General features: G+C 38.1%; 1 protein-coding gene across 2 annotated transcripts in view; it reads left to right on the top strand.

Annotated features, from left to right (window-relative positions):
• The first annotated feature begins 3417 nt into the window (after positions 1-3417).
• FSTL5 (follistatin like 5) overlaps positions 3418-19979 on the top strand; it is a 270104-nt gene continuing 253542 nt past the window's right edge. For both annotated transcript variants that reach the window (XM_058803344.1, XM_058803345.1), the window contains exon 1: positions 3418-3592. The gene's annotated coding sequence lies outside the window, so the exon portion shown is untranslated. The remainder of the gene's footprint in view (positions 3593-19979) is intronic.

Genomic DNA, 19979 nt, shown 5'->3' on the forward strand with positions numbered 1-19979 from the left:
GGTGGTGAGGGGTACTGAGCCACACAGAAGACACTGGAATAATCTAAAGAGTAAGTAACAAGGCAAGTTTTTGAAATATCCTATTTTTGTCCCTTACTGATTAACACAAAATCCCAAGCACAAATTAAAAAAAAAAAAAAGAATTAATTGTGTTAGGAGTGCTAGCGGTAGAAAAGCCAAGAGAATAAAAACTAGCCACTTCGGAAAAACTATGCTTACCCTCTAATTCTGCATTCATTTTGGGTACAATGCTTACAAGGAACACAATACCTTCTCGAGAATTTTTTGCAGTAGAAAAGGAGGTACAAATTAGTCAAAGAAAGTGACTATTGTTCTAACTTCAGCGAGTTTTGGAGAGGCTGTGAAGTGTAAAGCAAATGTCCATAGACTGTCCTGGTTTTTGACTGCTAACTGGAGTTAAACCACAGCATGGACAGTACTGAATAGGTTGTTAAAACTTTTATAATCTATTATTTGCATTAACTTCCCTTTAATATATTGAGACTTTGATCTTCTCTTTGTCCTGCATAAAACCTCCTGCTGTGTCAGATATTATGTTAAGCAGCGTCTCATAAATAAAAAATAGAGAATTTTTATTAATAACATCTATAGCCTAAACAAACATAAACCAGCTTTGAAGTTCTTCTGTGCTCCTTATCTTTACAAGAAAATGCCAGTACTTACTGCATGTGCTCTCTTCTGCTCAATGGCAAATGCTTCAAATATAGCAATTGGGGTAGAAAATATAGAAACCAGACATAACTGATTGTCAAGCACATGGGGCTCAGGAGTATACCAAACAGAAAACTGTCTGGCATATTATGTGGGATGTGTCAGATATGATCATTAAGTATCCAAATTAGGATTATGGAAATCAGAAATATAATACTAAGCAGCAACAGTCTCTCTGGACTAGCAATTAATTGTTAGGCACAGAGTAAGTTCATTGTAATAATGTATATTGGTCTGCATTACATCCAGTAAAGTAATATCTGAGTCACCCTGTGGATGAAAATGTTTAAACTGCAAAGGGATGATGTAATGCACGGGACACAAAACAAAAACAATACAAAGTAAACATTCATGTATTTTGTGAGTGTAAAAACAGATCCACCAATGTAGAAAATGGAGCTCACAAATAATATCCATTAAGCCAAAGACAGAAAGATGTCAGGATGTGAATGACCAAAATTTATTTCCTAACTACGGTCTATAGCGGATAGAGATCTAAATTAGAGGAAAAATTAGGAAATATGTACGCGCTAAAAATACATTAAATTTATTTTGATTAAATGTGAGCTTTTAAATTGAGTACCTGAGTTTACAAAGAATAAAGGCACGTATGATCAGATAAACACACTCAGAAATGCAAGAATGCCGGGATACCTTAATGCATTACACAGTTGTATCACTATTTACACTGAAATGTAGTAGTGCAAGTCCTCACAACATGGAGAGATTTTCAGAAGTTCTGAGGATCTTGCATATACTAGTTTGGGGATTCATTGTCTATTTATTTGCAAAGATTTCCAGTAAGTTATGATACGTCAGACCTTGCATAATTTGACCGGTTTCTCAACTACTTTAATAACTGGGTTACATAAAACATCTACGTAATTGTTGTTGTTTGTTTCATGTACTTTCATAATGGCAAAGGAGAATGGATGAACAAGGTCCCTATTCATCCTCACAACATTTCAATTTCCCCTCAGTTTTGAACAAGACAGTTTGGGGTTTAACTCTGTCCCATGAGAGTTTCTGGTGCAGCTGTGCTAGTAGACTCAGTGTCAATTTTGTACTGCAGAAATTGTCCTTAAGTAGTGCAATTATACTGTCGATATTAGCAAAAAAACTGAGAGGGCTTAAAAGAAAAATGAGAAGTAAAATAATAGGGTTTCATAAATTCAACCCAGATACCAGACAAGCTGCCTTCATGATAACTGGCAATTAGAAAGGGTTGGGTCAATGAAAGTCTGCTTTATTTGGCTTTATACTCCACACTTTGTGTGTCGAAGTTAATCATGTTCCTTCTTGCAGTGCCGTGACCTAATTATCAGTCCAGTAAGAACTCCCTCAAAAAACAGTAATAGGCTAATGCAATCCAACCTGTCCTGTTTTATTATTTCCTATATTAACTAGTTCTGTTTTTAGGTATGTTATTTACTGTACCTAAAACCATTTATTTTTGTTTCTTACTGCATGTTCATTCCACATGTAGACACAAGTGCAATTAACCTAGAAAGCTGATGTACGTCAGAGCAGCTGACCTCTGTCTGGCTTTACCCTAGCCATGGGTGATTTAAAGACAGTTTAATACTTTAATCTGTAATGTATTTTCCCAAAAGGCACGGAGCAGGTAACCTATAATGGCATGAGAAGTAGATACTTAATTTTCATAATGATTTCACATTGAAGATGAAAGAGCTACTCCTTGAAAGTGGTGGGATGGATAGTAAATTAATTTAAAAGTAATAAATCAGATAACTGAAACTGTTATCTCACAATAAAGCAGATTCAAGTGAGACTTCAAATACTGTTTCTTTACTTGACTTCAAATAAATGTATCTCTAAGTTTTTAGGCGATTAGTTCCAGTTGGATTTCTTGTTTTGATTGTTCCTGTTCATCCAAAGGTACCTCTTCTCGTGCTTATAAATGGAGCATGTAATTAACGGGTCTTATCTCAAGGTGATTATTTTTCCCCCTTATGTTTTGCATAACTAAATAAGATTCCCAATCACACGTCCATGTTTCTGGCAGAGGTTACCAGGGACCTCTACCTTGGCATTCAATCTGGTGCGGACGCTAGGGCTCACCGATACAGGTGTGCAAAGCCTCCAGCGTGCTCGAGCTTCGATATATTGACATATTAAAGCTCATGAATGTTGCATTACAGCCCCCTGCTCGGGAGACGCCGGCACAACACCCCTCTGTGCTCCGGGGGGGAGTTCCTCTCTGTTTCACAGCAGTTGCTCCGCTCGCTGCCGGTGCCAGCGCTGCCATCTGCCCGGGGGCCGTGAGGGGCCGTGGCCCTGCGGAGGGGGAGCCGCAGGAGGGGTTCGGTCACCGCTACCGGGTGACAGCCCCCTGCGAGAAGTGGGGACGAGAAGTGCTGGGCAACACCAGACGTCCCAGACGGCCGGCCCGTGGAAAAACGCAATAAACCAGCGGAGGGGGGCGGTGGGTGGCGGAGCGCAAGTTGGGCAGGCCGGGCGGCGCAGGGGGCGGGCGGGGGCGGTGCGAGCGGCGCGGCGGGGCGGGCGGCAGCGGGGCCGGGCGGGAGCGCTGCTGTCCGCGCCGCGCCCGGTGCTGAAGGGCGCCCGCCCGCGCCTCCCCGCGGCGCCTCGGCCGCGGAGCTCCGCGCCTGCTGCCGCCGGGAGCCGAGCCCTGCCGGGAGCTGCGCCCACTTTGCCCCGGAGAAGTCCTCGCTCGCTCCCTCGCTCGCTCACCGGATCGCCGCGGAGCCGCTTGTGGCTTTGTTAAAGGGAGAAGAAGTGCTGCTCTCTTTGCGATTTGCGCGAGGACCCGTGGAGCTGGGGCTTTTGGTTTGTTTTTTTTTTCTCCCCTTGTGGATTTAAGTGACTCTTGGACAAGGTAAGCAGCAATGCCAATATATATACACACGCATACATACGTATTTTTCATGTTAATAGTAGCGGGGTGCTGGGTGGGATGGAGGAGCCGGCAATTAAAGGCAGCGGAAAGTTGGAAGCTTGGTAGCCCTTAGGTCAGTGTAGGGGCAGGGCTTGGAAAAAGGGTGCAGCTTTCAGTGAAAAGGGCTCCATAAACAAAAGATGAATCTGAGTGAAAAGTTCAAGCTTGTTTTTATTGAAAACTGGCTCTCAGGGTAATTTTTAAATGGTTGAAAATGTTTTGTGTTAGGAGTCTTGAATATTATAGAAAGATTTCAATAGACATTTCAGAGCCTACTTTGTATAAAAACCGATTTGGGGGGACTAGAGAAGCTCTGGTTGATTCAGTCTGGGGGAGGACAGGATATGCGAGGTCATTCTGGGAAGTAGAGAGTAAAGACGGAATTAGAGAGGATTTGGAAGCATAGCCGCATGTTGCTCTGTGTTCTTGTGCGTGCTGAATACGTGTGTAACAGAAGGACGGTGATACCCTGCTACTTGACAAACAATTCAGCGCTGTAACACTGTCAAGTTGGGAAGCAGCGCCTTTATGAAAGGGATCATCACCACCTCTGCCTCCAAGGTCAGTGTGGGATGTGTGTGTCTGTGAAAGTCGTGAATTTGTGTCCTTTGATGTTGGCTGAACATCAGGCCTGCTCCCAGGCTGCATCTAGGCGTAAATGAGAATCCTGGATTTAATAATACCGTATTATGTTGCACTTGTAGGACTGCTGTTGTCAGTAATTGAATAGAACTGAGAAGTGTGGGCAGACGTAATGTCTCTTTTCTCAGCAGTGTTTAACATTTCGTGAGCTTGGTACGGAGCTGTGCCTCACAGAGGAGTTTGCTGGTGCCTGAGTGAGTTGTCGGAGTTGTGCACACGCAGAGCTCGGTGCTGCGCAGGGATTTCTGCACGCACGGAGCTGGGCGCCGTGCAGCGACTTGTGCACACGCAGAGCTCAGCGCCACGCAGGGCTGGCTGCCTGAGATTAAGGCAGATTCCAGAGGGAATAAGCTGCAGCTGCTGCTAGCCAGTGCTACTGAGATAACTGAACAGAGTAAGCAGGCAATGAGGTCCTCACCTTGTGTTTTTAGGATTATGTGGCACTTCATTCTCTTTTTGGTTGTGATGAATTTTCCTAGGAACTGGGACCTGACCCACAAGTGTTTTCTCTACACAGATGCCCTGCTCAGGTGCTAGCAGTTGTAGTAGCTGTGAACATAAAGTAACTTTTGTTGATGGGATGAAGCTGATGGAAGGTGACTGCTTCTTAGTATTGTAGCATTTTTTTACTCCTGCATAATTTCCTTAATGTTAAGGTGGGTTCTGTGTTGCTGAGTGTTTGTATCAGCTGAAGTATAAAGATAACCATCAGGCAGCAGCACAGAGCTACTGATGGGTGAAGTTGAAAGCTAGAAAAATGATGAGAAAGTAGCTCAGTCAACCAAGACTATCATTGCATTTGGGTAGAATTAGGAAATATGTTTTTATTGTTCTCTCCCCAGTCATAAAGTAGCTCTCTTTTTCCTCTCTCAACAGTAGGGAATGAAAGTTTATTACATAGCACTTGCATTAGTTGCAAGCCTTCATTAGCAGTCTATCCATCAGCTAAGACAGCTTTTATCATCTGTCATTGACATGAATATTGATTTGCTTTGAAATATACTGATATAATTTTAAATGATGTCTTTGAAGGTATGGAGATTCAGGATGCTTACTTTTTGAAGTAGACACTACAAAATTATTTTGAAAAAGTTATTGTGAACCATGTGGTGCAGACGTTACGATAATACTGAGGGGCAGGATGACCCACAACATTGCAACCCAAACCCACCAATTGCATATCTAAAATTTTAATGTTTATACAGGGCCTGAATCTGCTAATCATTGTTCACTTGAGTGGTCTCTATCATACACATAGTCGTTTTCCAGTTAACAGGACTATCTCCATCATTACGTGATTAAAAGTCATTGACCTTTCTGAGATCAGTCATTTTACCAGCATAAATCAGATGATAAACTTTGATACTAAGACATTAATTCTGTGCTTTTAAATTTATATCTGGTTGCTTTTTCTATGTAATATTTTGCCTTCATTTGTATTAGGCTGATTTATTTGACAAATCATGTTTGAAAAGTGGATATTTGAAATTATACATATACTCTGAAGAAGATAAAATGGCACTGCTATTTTTCAACAAAATGGTGTTCTAAATAGACGTATGCATTAAGTGTGGTCCATAGCCATTTTGGTCATTGGTTCTAACTAGAAGAAGTCTGTCTGCAGTGTCTGCACGTGCTTGTTCAAGCATATTTGTAAAATTGTAAGAATATGATTTTATATAACAGGTAGTTTCAAGTCCTTTATCAACATCACACAAAACTTGTTAATGACTTGACCAACCACCTGACTGAACTAATGTGAAATCAGGGAGGGGTTTTGTTACAAAAACAGCATTTAGAGAAAATTCAGGTTTACAGAGCTACTTTATGGACCCTTCTTAAGCTGACCAATGCACAAAGGTGGGCATATGAGGGCACAAGACTATTGAAAATATCAGCCTATGCACAACCCTGTCAGGGGTCCAGAGCTTACTTTTTCCAGTGGATCAATTGGTTATTTCCTGGTTTAAGGCCTTTGACAGCAAATGGTGATCAGTAAAACCCCAAATATTCTGGTTGCTCCATTCTAGGTGTGTTCTAGATGTACCATGTCTAATCATGTCAGTTTTTCATCCTGTTTTTATTTGTATGTGAGTTCATCCAATAATCCTCTATATTTGTTTAAAAGCAATATTCAATCTTAGAATAAAAGAATTGTTACAATCATGATGTTGCAATCAATTATGCTTTTTAAAAATATCAAACTTTTATTTTTAGAAAAATGCATGCTGTCCCAAACTGTGACTTTATTTAACTTTTCAGAAAATACAAATTTTCTGTCACTATTCTGTCACTCTTAGAGACTATAAAATAATGTTAAAAAACAAAGCTCTGCTCTGTTTTGTTAGTTTCAAATCTAAAGATGGAGCTCCAATAGGAGTAGGTCTGCCATTTAACAGATCTGAACTTGGCTTTGATATCTCAAAGGTAAGAGGTCAAATGAAGTTTAGGAAGTAATTTCTGATTATTTTTCTCTAGACTGGCAAATATTATGGGATAATTGTGGATATTAAATATTGCAGGAGTGAATCACTGACTCAAGGGGAAGCAATGACTCAAGTGCCACTCTTGACTTCTACGATTTTTCTAGGCAAAAGCAGGACCATATTCGCTAACCATTCAGTGTAGCTTGGTCTGTTATGCTACATAACTTTAAAGTAAATAGATTAGCAAGTTTATTTGTAAATCTGTTTAATCCTGTTTTTTAGTTCAAGCTTTTTATTTTTTACCTTCTGAAGGTCAGGGAATAGCTGTCAGCAAATGAAAAGACTGGAACCTTATTTGCATAGGATTTTATACATATTTAATACAGCATGCTTTTTCCTGACTCTTGGTAGACAGAAAAGACAACAATTTTATATTATCAGAAGAGCAGCAAATCAAATATTTTCTCTGTAGCAAAGAGACATTGAGGAAGCTGTGGGCTGACCAGGAGCAGTGGCAGTCTAGCCCCTTTGAAAATAGTGCTGTGAGAAATTCCCTCTAACACCTCCAATATAAGGGGTTTCTACTGCCCAGGAAAAATATTCAGGAGGAATCAAACCCACAGCTTTATTCTCTTCTGTATTATTTTGCAAGTTCTCTCTTTAGGTTTTGGGTTGAGTAACCTCTATTTACAAAGTTCTGGTAGGTTGTGTTCCTTTCTAGCAGTTGCATTTGTTAACAGATGTGTCTTGATTTGGATGGGCCAGTGCAGATCAAGGAATTACTGCACACTTACTGTTGCAGAAGAACTTCAGAAAGGCTCCCTAATTGCTGGTGACTTTCTTTTCCTCTCTGCCATTGTTACTTCTGTTTGTATTGGCTAAATATACTGGCCAAGAGAGGTTGCTGTGGTTTAGCCAGGCAGGATTCCTTACCAAGTGGGAATGAGAATGACTGGAAATGTGTTATTTGTTATCCATTTTTAGCTTTATTTGATAGCAATATTTATGCAGGTATTTACACCTTCTATCCTAGAAATGATCATGGTAAGTCTATTCAATTAATCACTCTTTATACCATACATTATGTAAAATTAGGTAATTGGTTGCATTGCTGAGTCCTGCAAATCTTAAGAAAATAAGTTCTAAAGAGTTAAATGAGGGGAGAGTTGGTAATGCTTAAACTGATTGCTTGAAGTAGGTTGAAGTTCACCGTTAATTTGCATTTGAATTAACTGAGGTTGGTGTCCAGCCGTGCTTTTCAGAGCAGACTTCAGAAAGACTTTTTTTTGTGCAATAAAGTACTTGGAAATGTTAGATGGAAGATGAAGGATATTTAAAATATTTCTTTCTTTTCCTGACAGAGAGAGCTTTCTTCTCATTTTATGCCAAGTGAGGTTTATTGTAATCTGAAATATTTTTACCACTGAATAGGCAGTCTTGTGGTAAAAGCCACTATCATTTTCACATCAGCATATTAAAAACTTTCTGAAAGTATTTTTAGTTCCTTCATAAAGAATTTCCTAATATCTGCAAAAAGAAACAAAGTAATTTGAAAGCAGCTCATAACTTTAATCAGATAAAAAACCTATTACTAAAAATACGCTTATTAAATGATAGGAACTTCTAGATTATTACTGTACATGCTTTTACTTCCATTAAGAAATAAAATATTTTAGAGGCTTTCTTTAGAGGCATTGTAACTCTGAACTGTTCATGTTTTTGTTATTATAACAGGCCTTTGTCTTCCTAAATAAAATGTAAATCATTATACACATTTAAAGAAATCAACAAGCAACAAAACAAAAGCAAGTAGAAAATTCTTACGTGATGAGCAGTAGAAATAAACTTTGTTTTCAAAGAGCTTGCAGATTATGATTTGTTCCAAAGTTCAACATTTCAAGTTCTATTTCCTTTATGTCTTTTCTTCTGTAAGCTTTATTTAAAATACCTCTATAACTGATAATATATGTTCTTTATGGGTTTTATTAAATTTTGCTATAAATTATTACTGGGAAAGAAAAACCAAAGCAATTTCACATCATTCTGGCAGATCAATGGAAATCTTGATTCATATGCAAAAGCAGTCGAAAGAATAAATGCTACCTTTGATTCTGTTACAGCTTGAATGTAGTGCACTAATGTTACAATTATTTAAGTAGTTGAGGATTGTATTTGGTGGCAGTCATGGCCTCCCAGTGATAAACAGAAACATACAAGGTTCAAGCACATTTAGTGTATACACAGAAAACACTAGTATCTGCTTTCTGAGGACAAACTCTAGTGCAATGGAAAGCTAAATGCGCATGAATGAATGACTAATTCACAAATATCTGTGGTTTAGAGTTGCAATAGTCCAAAATTTTTATTCATAGAGTGGAAAATTGGCTATTTTACCTAAATAAAAGAGGAGATGCACTTTGTTGATTTTGAAAATGCTTTTGAATTTATATTTTAAGAGAAAGAGAATTATTTTGTCACATATTGGAGAGGTTTTTGTTCCTTTTGCATCATCATTTGTAGCAGTGTCTAATTTTTCCCTCCTAAGGGTCTGTTTTGAGTCTTAAATCAAGAAAATGCAGAAGTTTTTGTAAGAGTGATGTTTGTACAACATCTTGGTTAACTATTCACCTTTTGTGACGGATTTGAGACTTAAAAGAAATCTGAGATCAGGTACCTTTGTTAAAAGCAAATTTTCTCAGTGTTTTACAGATATTCCTCAAGTCTGAGAGGTGAATGCTCAGAAAATTCTCTGAAAGACAGTATCATTTCCAAACATTCGTTCAGTTATCTCTGCAGTATTCATAAGAGTGCAAAATCTGATATTATCAAGGAAAGAATGTTTTGGATCGGAAGGACTGTAGAGATCATTTCTTTCCAACCCCTTGCCATGGTAAAGGATGCTTTCCACTAGGCCAGGGTGCTCAAAGTCCATCCAGTCTGGCCTTGAACACTTCCAGGGCTTGGAACATCCCCAGCTTCTCTGGGCAAGCCGTGTGTCAGCACACTCATAGTGAAGAATTTCCTCCTGGTATATAATCTAAAAATGCTCTCAGTTTAAAGTTATTCTCCCTCATCCTATCACTTCATGCCCTTGTAAAACATTCACCTTCATCTTTTGTGCAGGGCCCCTTTAGGTACCAGAAGGCCTCAGTGTGGTCTCCCTGGGACCTCCTCTTCTGCAGCCTGAACAGCCCCAGATCTGAGTGTGGAGAGGTGCTCCAACCCTCATCTTGCTGGCCCTCCTCTGGGCTTGCTCCAGCAGGGCCACATCCTTATGTTGGGATGCATCCATCTCAGAGCCGGATGCAGTACTCCAGTACTGGGGTTTCACAGGAACACAATGGAGGGGGAGGATCCCCACCCTTGACCTTCTGTCCACAATTCCTTTGCTGCAGCCCAAGATTTACTGTGCTCCAATTGCACATTGCTCAGTCGTCTTGAACTTCTTGTCAACCAGCACCCCCAAGTCCCTCTCACCAGGGATGCTCTCAATCTGTTCTCCACCTAACCTTTGTTTGTACTTGGGATTGCCATGACCCAGGTGCAGGACCTTGTGCTTGGCCTCGTTGAACTTGAAGAGTTTTGCACAGTCCCACCTTGCAAGCCTGTCCAGGTCCCTCTGGATGGCATCCTTTCCTTCTAGTGTATTGGCTAGACCATGCAGCTTGGGTTATTGGCAAACTTGCTGCTGATGCACTCAGTCACTCTGTGCATGACACTGACAAAGAGGTTAAGTAGTATCACTCCCAGTACTAACCCCTCAGGGATGCCACTTGTCACTGGTCTCCACTTGGGTATTGAGCCATTCACCACAGCACTGAGGGTCTGACCATCCAGACAGTTTCTCATCCACTGAGTGGTCGATGCATCAACTCAATGCCTCTATAGTTTAGATAAAAGAATTCAATTAAATTTAAAGTACATTTAGTTGTTTGTTTTTTTTTTTTAAAGTAACATCTTATTTTGACAGTGAGCCCTTCTTTGCTCTCTGCTCTGTTTCAAGATGGAAACATAAGTTCATCTCATAATCAGTTTTTGCAGTGGAAAGGCCACAGAGAAAGAAGAGAAGCCCATTATGACAGTGCTTTGGGTCTGTCCTTGTCAAGTGGAATTAAGTTGCACAGATCCTCCCTCTCCTTGCAACAGCCAAGGTTAGCCATAACCTCAGCTTCAGTGAGAAATTGATGTTTTTAATCTTGAGGGCTGATTTTTAAGTTGAAATACGGTTCATCACAGAGCTGCTCTTCCATATTATCAAGTACTTTGATAGAGAGGAAAATTTTATTTAAAATAAACTACAAGACACAGAACCAGGGAACCAGGTTATGTTAGTTTGAAGACTGATTTTATTTTTCCTTTATTTCCTATGCTTTTAAAGGCAAATGAATCTTAGCTAGTATATTGGCGAGTTAAAAAACCTTTTTTTCTAATTGTTGGTCCTCTAACCTATATGTTATGTTTTTATCTTTCATTTATGCTATCTTTATATTCTCATGTAATTCAGAATCGCAGTGATTATTAGTGCTGTGGTTGTATTCCAACACAAAAAATATATTTCTCTTCTTTGATTTTTTGGTTTTTGCTAAACAGTAATATTTTGTAAAATTTTCTAGACCTAGATGCAGGGGCAGATTTAGTTGTTACTTGGGACACTGAAAGAGAAAACCATAATTAACATCACTCCAGAGATTTAACTTGTGTATAATGTTAATTATTTTTTGAACTGAGGACGGTTTTCTAGTGGATTTAAACTGTGCTGCTTAGCTATAGTTGCATTTTAGTCTACTGTCTAATAATAGGCTGTTTCTATTATTTTATGCTTGGAGAATTTTTCTCACAGAAGTATTTGAACAGTCTACATTTGTATGTTCTTGGTGCAGTCAGCAGGGTGACAGGAGGTTTTCTGCATCTTGGAGGTTGCATTTGAAACATTAGTAGATTGCTTCAAGCATCAGATCTTAAAATTGGTGTCCCCAAAAGACTAAAAATCTAATATTTTAAATATATTTATGTCCTTTATATCTTTTCTATGTTATAGTCACATTCATCTACTGCTTTAGTCTCTCGGTAATCTCTTCCATGCGTAAGTAAACTTCTGAAAGGGGTGCTATGCTTGTCTTTATAAAAATATACATGATATACACATAAATCGTTAATAAATCTATACTGAAAATTTGATTTATACTTCCAAAGTCTCAGAAATCCATATAAAAAATAGCATCCCCCTGTTCTCATGGTTTCTCAGATAGAACAGCTCCCACATTAATAAAGAGATTTAAATGAAAGTTTGTGATATAATTTGCTGACTAATGATTTAGAGTGCTTTTATTAATTTACATGCTGCATCTGACTCTTTGATGAACAGTGTGAAGTCTTATGGCTAATAATTTCAGTTTTATCATTCTCTGCTTGCCTTTTGAGAGACAAAGATCCAATCTGAGTGAGTTAGACTTGTATTTTTTATAAGCTGGGCATGTTTCTGGAGTTATGAGTAAATGCTGAAAGAAAATCTAAAGAGCTGATCACGAAGCTCTCAATGGTTAAAAAAATAAGCAAAGAAATTTGTGCCTTCGTTATTTTTTCTGATGAAGAAAGTGAACAGGCAATTGGCATGCATGGATGGAAATTCTTAATTTTGAAATTTTTATTGTTTAAGTGTTGAGTGCTAAATATTTCCCATTAAGAAAAATGTGTTCAGCAGAAGGGTGTTCAGGCATTGGAGCAGGCTGTCTAGCGAGGGGGTTTTGCCACCATCCCTGGAAGTGGTCGAGCAGTGTGTGGAAGTGTCACCTGGGGACAGTCTTTAGTGGTGAACACAGCTGTGCTGGGCCAAGGGTTGGGCTCAATGATCTCAGAGGTTTTTTCCCATGATTAATGATTCAGTGATTCTGTTCAGTTGGGGCTCTTCCAAAAAGAGCTATGAAAAGAGTTGTGATGTTATATAGAAGCATTACAAAAATCATTAGTAACAGTTGGTTTTTTTTTCAAAGTAAGGACTTACTTTAAACTTCCCATACAACTGAGATTCTTAACATCTCAGATTATAATTTTGATTTTCAACATCAACTTTCTTATCCCAGCATAAGATTTCTGTGGCATATTGATTTGTATCCATCAACCATGAGACCCACCTTGGTGTTTTAAAGGTGGGAGAATATTTGGGAATTTAAGAGATTTTAAAGTGTCTGTTTACCATTTCTCTCTAACACTGGATTTCTGAGGTTACCTTTGGTAAAGTCAACCAATTTCTAAGCCACAGCAAATTTGGGGAGGGGGAGAGGTCAAGGAGGAATACGATTTGCTTCGAAGAGTTTACTGCTATCACTCTAATCAGTGACTATTTAAAGAAAAGTGTCTTCTCAGCGCTCTTTTTTCTGTATTTCGACTGGGTTTGTACAGCAATAATCATTATGAATTTTTGATTGCTTTTGACCAGTGTCTGAGAGATCAGTTCTCTTACAATCCTGTAATAACTGCATTGGAATTATTTGTGAGTGGGACAGAAATAATGATAAGTAATTTTCTTCTATTTCTGGTATTTAGGTCCATCAGTAATTATGCACTTTGTTTTTTCTATGTTATCTTTTACATTGGGTTAACTTGATCTAGTTTTGATTGTAATTTATTTCACAAAAGGCCTTTTTGGCTTCAAAAACCCAGGGTTTTTTTGGTGTTAAAGATTATGTATTTAATTATCTATAACAAGTTCTAACTGTTCACCATATAGCTTTTACATGGAATACAAAATTTCAACTGTAAGACTTCACAAATAAAAATACCTCCATAAGGAACTTAAATTGATGCACAGTGAAATAGAGATGTGCTACTGAAAAGAGTCAAACTGCTCTAAAATGAGCATGCAGTGTGTGTGGAGATTCAACTAATTTGCAAAGATATGAGGCCTAAAAGTGAAATTCAGAGTTGAAATTTCTTAATTGAAAAGGGTACATCTAGGCAAAAATATTATTCTGAAGCTTGTTAATAAGTACAAGCAGAGGAGAAGCAATCCAGAGAAGGAGTTGCCCGTCCACAGTAAATATTTTACAATTTAGTTATACTTCATAGAAAGCCATGGAGGGTTGGGAGTGGGGAGGAAAGCTGGTATTATCACAATGTGGAAATTTCATCTTTGAGTTTTTGAATATGAAAAATTACTTTTTACGAAGTGTTGTTTATGAATTTCTAATTTAGGACATTTCTGAGTTTACCTAGTCTCTCAAGACTATCAAGAATTGGAGTACAAAATGGAAGGTCTGCTTTCTAGGAGCTGAACAGTATAAACAGGAGTTGAATCCTGCCACTCCTTTTGGCTTGTACTAATATGGATCTATGCCCAGAAAAAGACACATAACTCCTCACAAGTAAAAAGTCAGAATTTGGCAAATCTGGGCTTAAAAAACAGAGTGGAAAGGGAGTCATAAGTGAAATAAAAAACCTAGTAATTATACCTACAAATTACCAAAAGCTTCAGCATGTGCTGTTAAGTATTCTTACAGGGAAGGACTTGAGGGACTGAAAAATTTTTTCTCTATTGCTCCACGTTAAGGGACAGTGTCGATTTTCTCTTCAGCAGGAATTAAATTTTAGTCTAAGATATTTAGGCAGAGGGCAGAAGCCTTGGACATATTTCACTAGAGAAACTCTTGTTGTTTGGTGGATATCATAACATTTTTTGAGAGTGAAAACACTGATGAATAATCCTAGACCAGGAGAATGTAAATCCTTATCAACCAAAAGAGAATTAAATTCTTTGTGTATTTAAGGGAAGTAGCCACTTTCCTTAAATACACAAAGGAAGAGAAGGAAAGTTTGCAATAGCTAAACCTATAACTTTGTAGCTACTTTTCTTTCTTTCAGTTTCTAGTGGGGGAAGAAAAAAATGTGTAATTACTAATGGAAAAAGAGATGAAAAAAAATAGCTTTTCTGTGCTCCCAGACTGAAAAGTGGTATGGTTACATTTACATTAATATTATCATAGCAAGTTTGCATCAGTGAAAATATGAGGATAAATCAGACACCATATGTGCAGCTCCACACTTAATTACTAGGCGAACACTTCTGTAATGAAGATTATGGCATTGTTTTGAAATTTGCATCCTCCTTTTTATCCTTGCATGCATGTTATTTCTGGCCATCTGCAGGAAATATTATAAAATTAGAGCCAGTGAGCAAATCTAACAAAAGAAAACTATTAGTAGCAAAAGTCAACATTACTAAAGAATAGTCTTAAATTTCTGGATGTTCATGAAAGGCTGTTATGACCAGAAAACCACCCAAAAAACTAGAATACTGCTCTAGGATGGTATTTACAATAGGTGAAAGAATAGATAATTGAGAGTCACAATAGCACAAAAGTATTCCATTTTGCTCTGGGATTTTTGGGCATGTTTATTGTCCCAACAATGTAAGAGAAATACTGATGTACTAAGCTTGTACAACAGCCTGTTGGTTATATTTTAAATAAGTTGATTTAAAGTTTATTGTGTTCACTTTGATGTAACTGGGCAGGTAAAGCTCTGATCAGAGAATAAGGTGTGCAATTTCATTTTGTAGCTAAATGGATTCATAGTTTTAATCCAACTGTGTTGGGGTCACTGCTATCCCTCATGTCTTATTACACCTGTTGATCAGTCTTTCCATTGGCCAGTGGTGTTGATGTGAATGGTGAGCTGGATTACAGAGCTAATGTGGCTAGAAATGAACCTTTTCCTGCCCTGCTCTCCACCTATCAGTTGGAATATCATGGCCAAAGATCAGTTTAAGCTCTCATAGAACAAGACAGCTTCCTTCAAAAGTGTATAAAACTGATTTGATTTGAACCAGTGTGTTACTGTAGACATAGACTGCAAAAGTATGGGATAAAACTTGAACAAAGCAGTACAATTTTATGACTTTAGACACTGAAATACATGTAACTCTCTCCCCCCTGCATCCCAAGACATAGCTTTAAGCTTTTCTCTCAGAGCTTCTAGTGGGATACTTTATCCCTATTGTTTTATTTCTCGTGAGTGAGGATAGCCTTATGGGAATGCTAATATAGAAAGAGATTGATGTAAAGCAAACAGTACCTGCATTTATCCTCCCAGGCATGTTTCTGATATGCCATCATGGATAAAAAAATCCCAAGAAAACCAAACCCAAAAAGCTGGAAAGGGCTGCCTTTCCCAGTGTTGTAAGTGGTTCTTTGGTTCTTCAGGAGTAGTTTTGAAATATTTGGTTTCCAGATTTATATCTCCCTTGGGCTTGAAGAGTAGCCAAAACATAGGGCTGAATCTAGGCAATCTTTTATGGGTGATTTTCAAAGAAGTCAAGTGACTTTGGAAATAAGAGGTGCTTTTTGATACTTTTAATGATATCTACTCTATTTCTTCAGTATGTATTGTGTATTAAATGGTTCACTTAGAACTGTAGGAGGCTGTGATATTATTCAGGAACATGAATAGGGATTGCATAGCAGGACCTTACAAACTGGGTCTTGGGTTGTTGGTGGGGCTGACTTTAAGCAGAGGAGGCTGCCCAAAGCAGTCAACTTTGAGAGAGAGCAGCAATGGCTCTGCCCTAGTTTTGTTTCCAAGTGTTCAACTGGTTGCAGTGTCAGCATTGAGTGTTGACACTCTTTTATTAAGTGAGGAATTAGGGAATATGAGCAGTATGCATTGTTACATGGAATATCCCCTCTCCCACCTTAGCAGCATCTGCTTTTCCCTCATCTGCACCATGCCAGGAAGATGAACAGTGAACCTGATGCATCAGTTTGGTCCCCTACATTTATTGCCTTTATCCTTCTTTGGCACTCTCTTTTTCTTACTGCTGGAACTTTGTATTGCTACAGATCATAGTCAGTATTTTTGGAGGAGGCAGAGAGAAGATTTGACCTGGATTTTCTGTCAGCTGTGGTTTGAGATGATCCATGTCTTACTCTGGAGGATGGAAGTTATTGTCACCTGTCTTTGCTGGATGTCAGATTGCCTCATTTATGCAGCTTTAGGACGTTGAAGGACAAAGAAAGGTGGATTTTTCCCTCCATCTGTAGGCAGGGTAATCTTGATTTTTCAAAATTTCAGAATGCAAGAATGATTCTATGAAAGTGATTAATATTAAATTGATTAAAGTCACTTGGCTGTCCTCCACTGGGGTTCCTTCCACTGCTTCATAGTCACATAAGAACTGCAAGAGAGTAAACAGTCTTCAGACTCTATTGCATGTTGCTGAATCAGATAAAAACCTTCAAAATATCTTTCAAAACCCGCTTTCTCTGCTTTGATCAATTTCTGTATTTTGTGGCTTCCAGAAAATCTCACCTGGATAACAAGAAATATTTGAAATTGCTGAGAGGTGGGCATTCCCAGACCTTCAAAATACAGAGAGAGGCAAGAGAAGCTTTCAGTTCTCATAGCATTAGTCAGCACTGAGGATAATTCATGTGGCAGTAACTGATTCAACAATAAAGAGTCACTTGGACATTTGCCACGTGATTGGCATTTGTGACAGGGCACTTGGAATATGATGTTCAGCAATATCTCCTGAGCACTGCACTTCACAGAGGTGTCCCAGACAATCCCAGAGTCAATGTGGCTGAATCAAAAAATGAGAATAGTGTCATGGTGGGATGAAAGAGGGAGCACAGACTTACATTTCAGAGAGGTGGGGTGGTGACTCTTCAGGCTGTAGCTTCACAGTGACACTTTCATATGAGAAGAGATGGGATGCCCTTGCCTATGCACAGAGTTCATACCAAATGTGATATAGAGTGTCTGGTGATGGTATCTGAGCATTAATTTCTTGTTGAAATATAGGGTTTTTTTGGTTAAGAGGCTGTTTCATATGTTTCCTGGCACATTGATGGTCAAAACTTAATTCCAGTCAATTCTACATTAACATTTTCTTGTATTTCTATTGTATAAATAAAACTGAAAATATTTACCTTTTTGCCTTTCCAAAAATAACCAAAGAATGCAAAAAATTCCCCTCAAAACCTAAAAAAACCCAAACCAAATAAAATATATAAAACTTGTTGGTATATAATACCAAAAGAAATTGTTTTGGTATTATATACCAAAAAAAAAATTTGTTTTCAATGTATTATACAATGGTGGTTGAGGAGAGACAAAATACATTGCTTTCACATACTACCATTTCATCACCACATACTGGCTGCTCCTTGCTTTGTATTGTCTGCATTCCATTCTTCTTAGGAATGACAATTTTTTAAGCTGAAGAATTTTTTAAAAAAAAACCCTAAATCCTATTTAGCTACAACCTAATCAGGAAATGGTAGGTTTTTCTGGTTTACTGTGAGCTTTCCAACATGCATTTGGAAGACCTCTTCCTAGTAGTTATATTAGAGTGGTATAAACCCAAAGGCAATAAAACCCAGTAAAATAGTGTAAGACAGTTAAAACATAGCAAGAAATGAAAGTTTAGATCCTATTGAATGGGGTCATAAGCATACAATATGACAAATGCATTATTTGATTGAAAATATCTTTGGAAAATTTAAATAAGACTGCATTTTTTTCTAGGAAAATTACTATGTACTAAAATAATGAACTGCATTTAATATAGATAGTAGAACACAAATGACTGAGTCAGCTGTCAGAGTCAATTTATTTTTTTTAATCAGGTATGATAGTGGTGAAGCTTTTTTGTTCTATCAGATCTCAGAAAGGGTGTATGTTTACTTCCTATTTTTTTCAGTCTGTTAATTTCTTTTTATATATAGTGAGAAAATCCTTCTTTTATAGACTTGGACTTAAACATCCAAGCGCATGGCACTTGGAACCTATGCCAGCTTTATGACTGACAAAACAAGTGCTATTTCTGTATTTCTTTCTGATTGTTCTGAATTGAGGCTCATTAAGAAAATTGACCTTTGTGACAATAAAGAAGAAAGAGAGTTGAGTCACCACAAAGCAGGAAAGGACCGAGGCAAAAAACTCCACAGCAGTTAAATTGAAAAAGAGAAAATACCTGTAACTAGTTTGGCTATTCAAGTACAAAACACTTTATTTGTATACCTCTGTGAACCTGTATGAATAGACATAGATTTTTTTTCTAAAAACAATGACAAGCAACTTTGAATTTTTTCATTTTAGTTAACAGAGTTATTTTAAAGTTTTGTTTCCATACTTGTGAATATTCACTGCAAGTAAATCCTATAAATAGGGTGGTATTCTGTACCAGACATATTAAATGTAGGTTTTAGAGTTGTTTTCATGTTGTCATTTGGGTCAGGATTTCATCTGTAGTTAACTTAATTATATTAATGTGGGCACTGGGGGAAGAGTACTGGAGGGCAAATGTATTTTTGGTTCAATCCTGATAAGGACAAACTGCCCTCAGCTACAGATAGTCCTCGTTTATTTAAATAGCTGCAACATTCATCGGTCCGTTTGGTTACTGATTGAGCTGTGCTTCAATCCAATCACGCCAAAATCCACATGCATCTTTATTCTCTGCAGTTTGATAATTTCATGTTTCCTGTCAGTGTTTGCACTGCTGTGCGCACTCCTCTCCATCACAGCAGAGTGCAGCCATGTCCTTCTGTGTTTCAGGAGCTCATGGTTTCTTACATGTCATAGACTTTCCCATGTCACGTCTCTTGCTGATAGGCACTCTAGAAATCTTCCCATCCTATTGAAGACTGCTGAAATGCTACTTCCCCTGTCCCTAACTACCTTCTCTCTTTACATTTTTGTGGTTTAGGACTTGGTTTCCTTCTACAATCCTTCATAATTCTTTCTTTACTTCAAATCTGATTAGAGGCAAAACCCTCAAACTCGTCTATTCTGGTCTTGCCAATTGCATGGTGATGTTGAGGAACAATCTCCAGGGGGGTTGAGTTTAAAACAGCTGAGTTATTGAAGAATCTCTTTCTCTGGGTAAAAAAGATGGGATCCATCTCTGTTGGCTGCAGCACTTCAATGCAGAGAGTTTCATAGATGTAAATGGATAAAATCATAACATTAACCAGAATACTTAATGGGAAGGGATTCCCTAAATTGTCATGGCTATTGGAACTAATGACAGACGTATCATGGTTTAGCATTCATCCAAGGAGTTCAATTACCCAAAGGTTTCAATGGTTTTGTTGGTAACTACTGTTTTACCAAACCTCAAGGTTTTCTTGAATACCAAAAGAGAGAAGTAAGAGTGGTAGATGAATATGTCACAGCAAATAAGGAGAATTTTAATCTTTAATTTAGCAGCTCACCTGTTTAAAAAAATTTGTATCTAAAGTGGCCATTTTGCTTTCTCC

This window comes from Ammospiza caudacuta, chromosome 4 (assembly GCF_027887145.1).
Source record: "Ammospiza caudacuta isolate bAmmCau1 chromosome 4, bAmmCau1.pri, whole genome shotgun sequence".
Classification (NCBI taxonomy): domain Eukaryota; kingdom Metazoa; phylum Chordata; class Aves; order Passeriformes; family Passerellidae; genus Ammospiza; species Ammospiza caudacuta.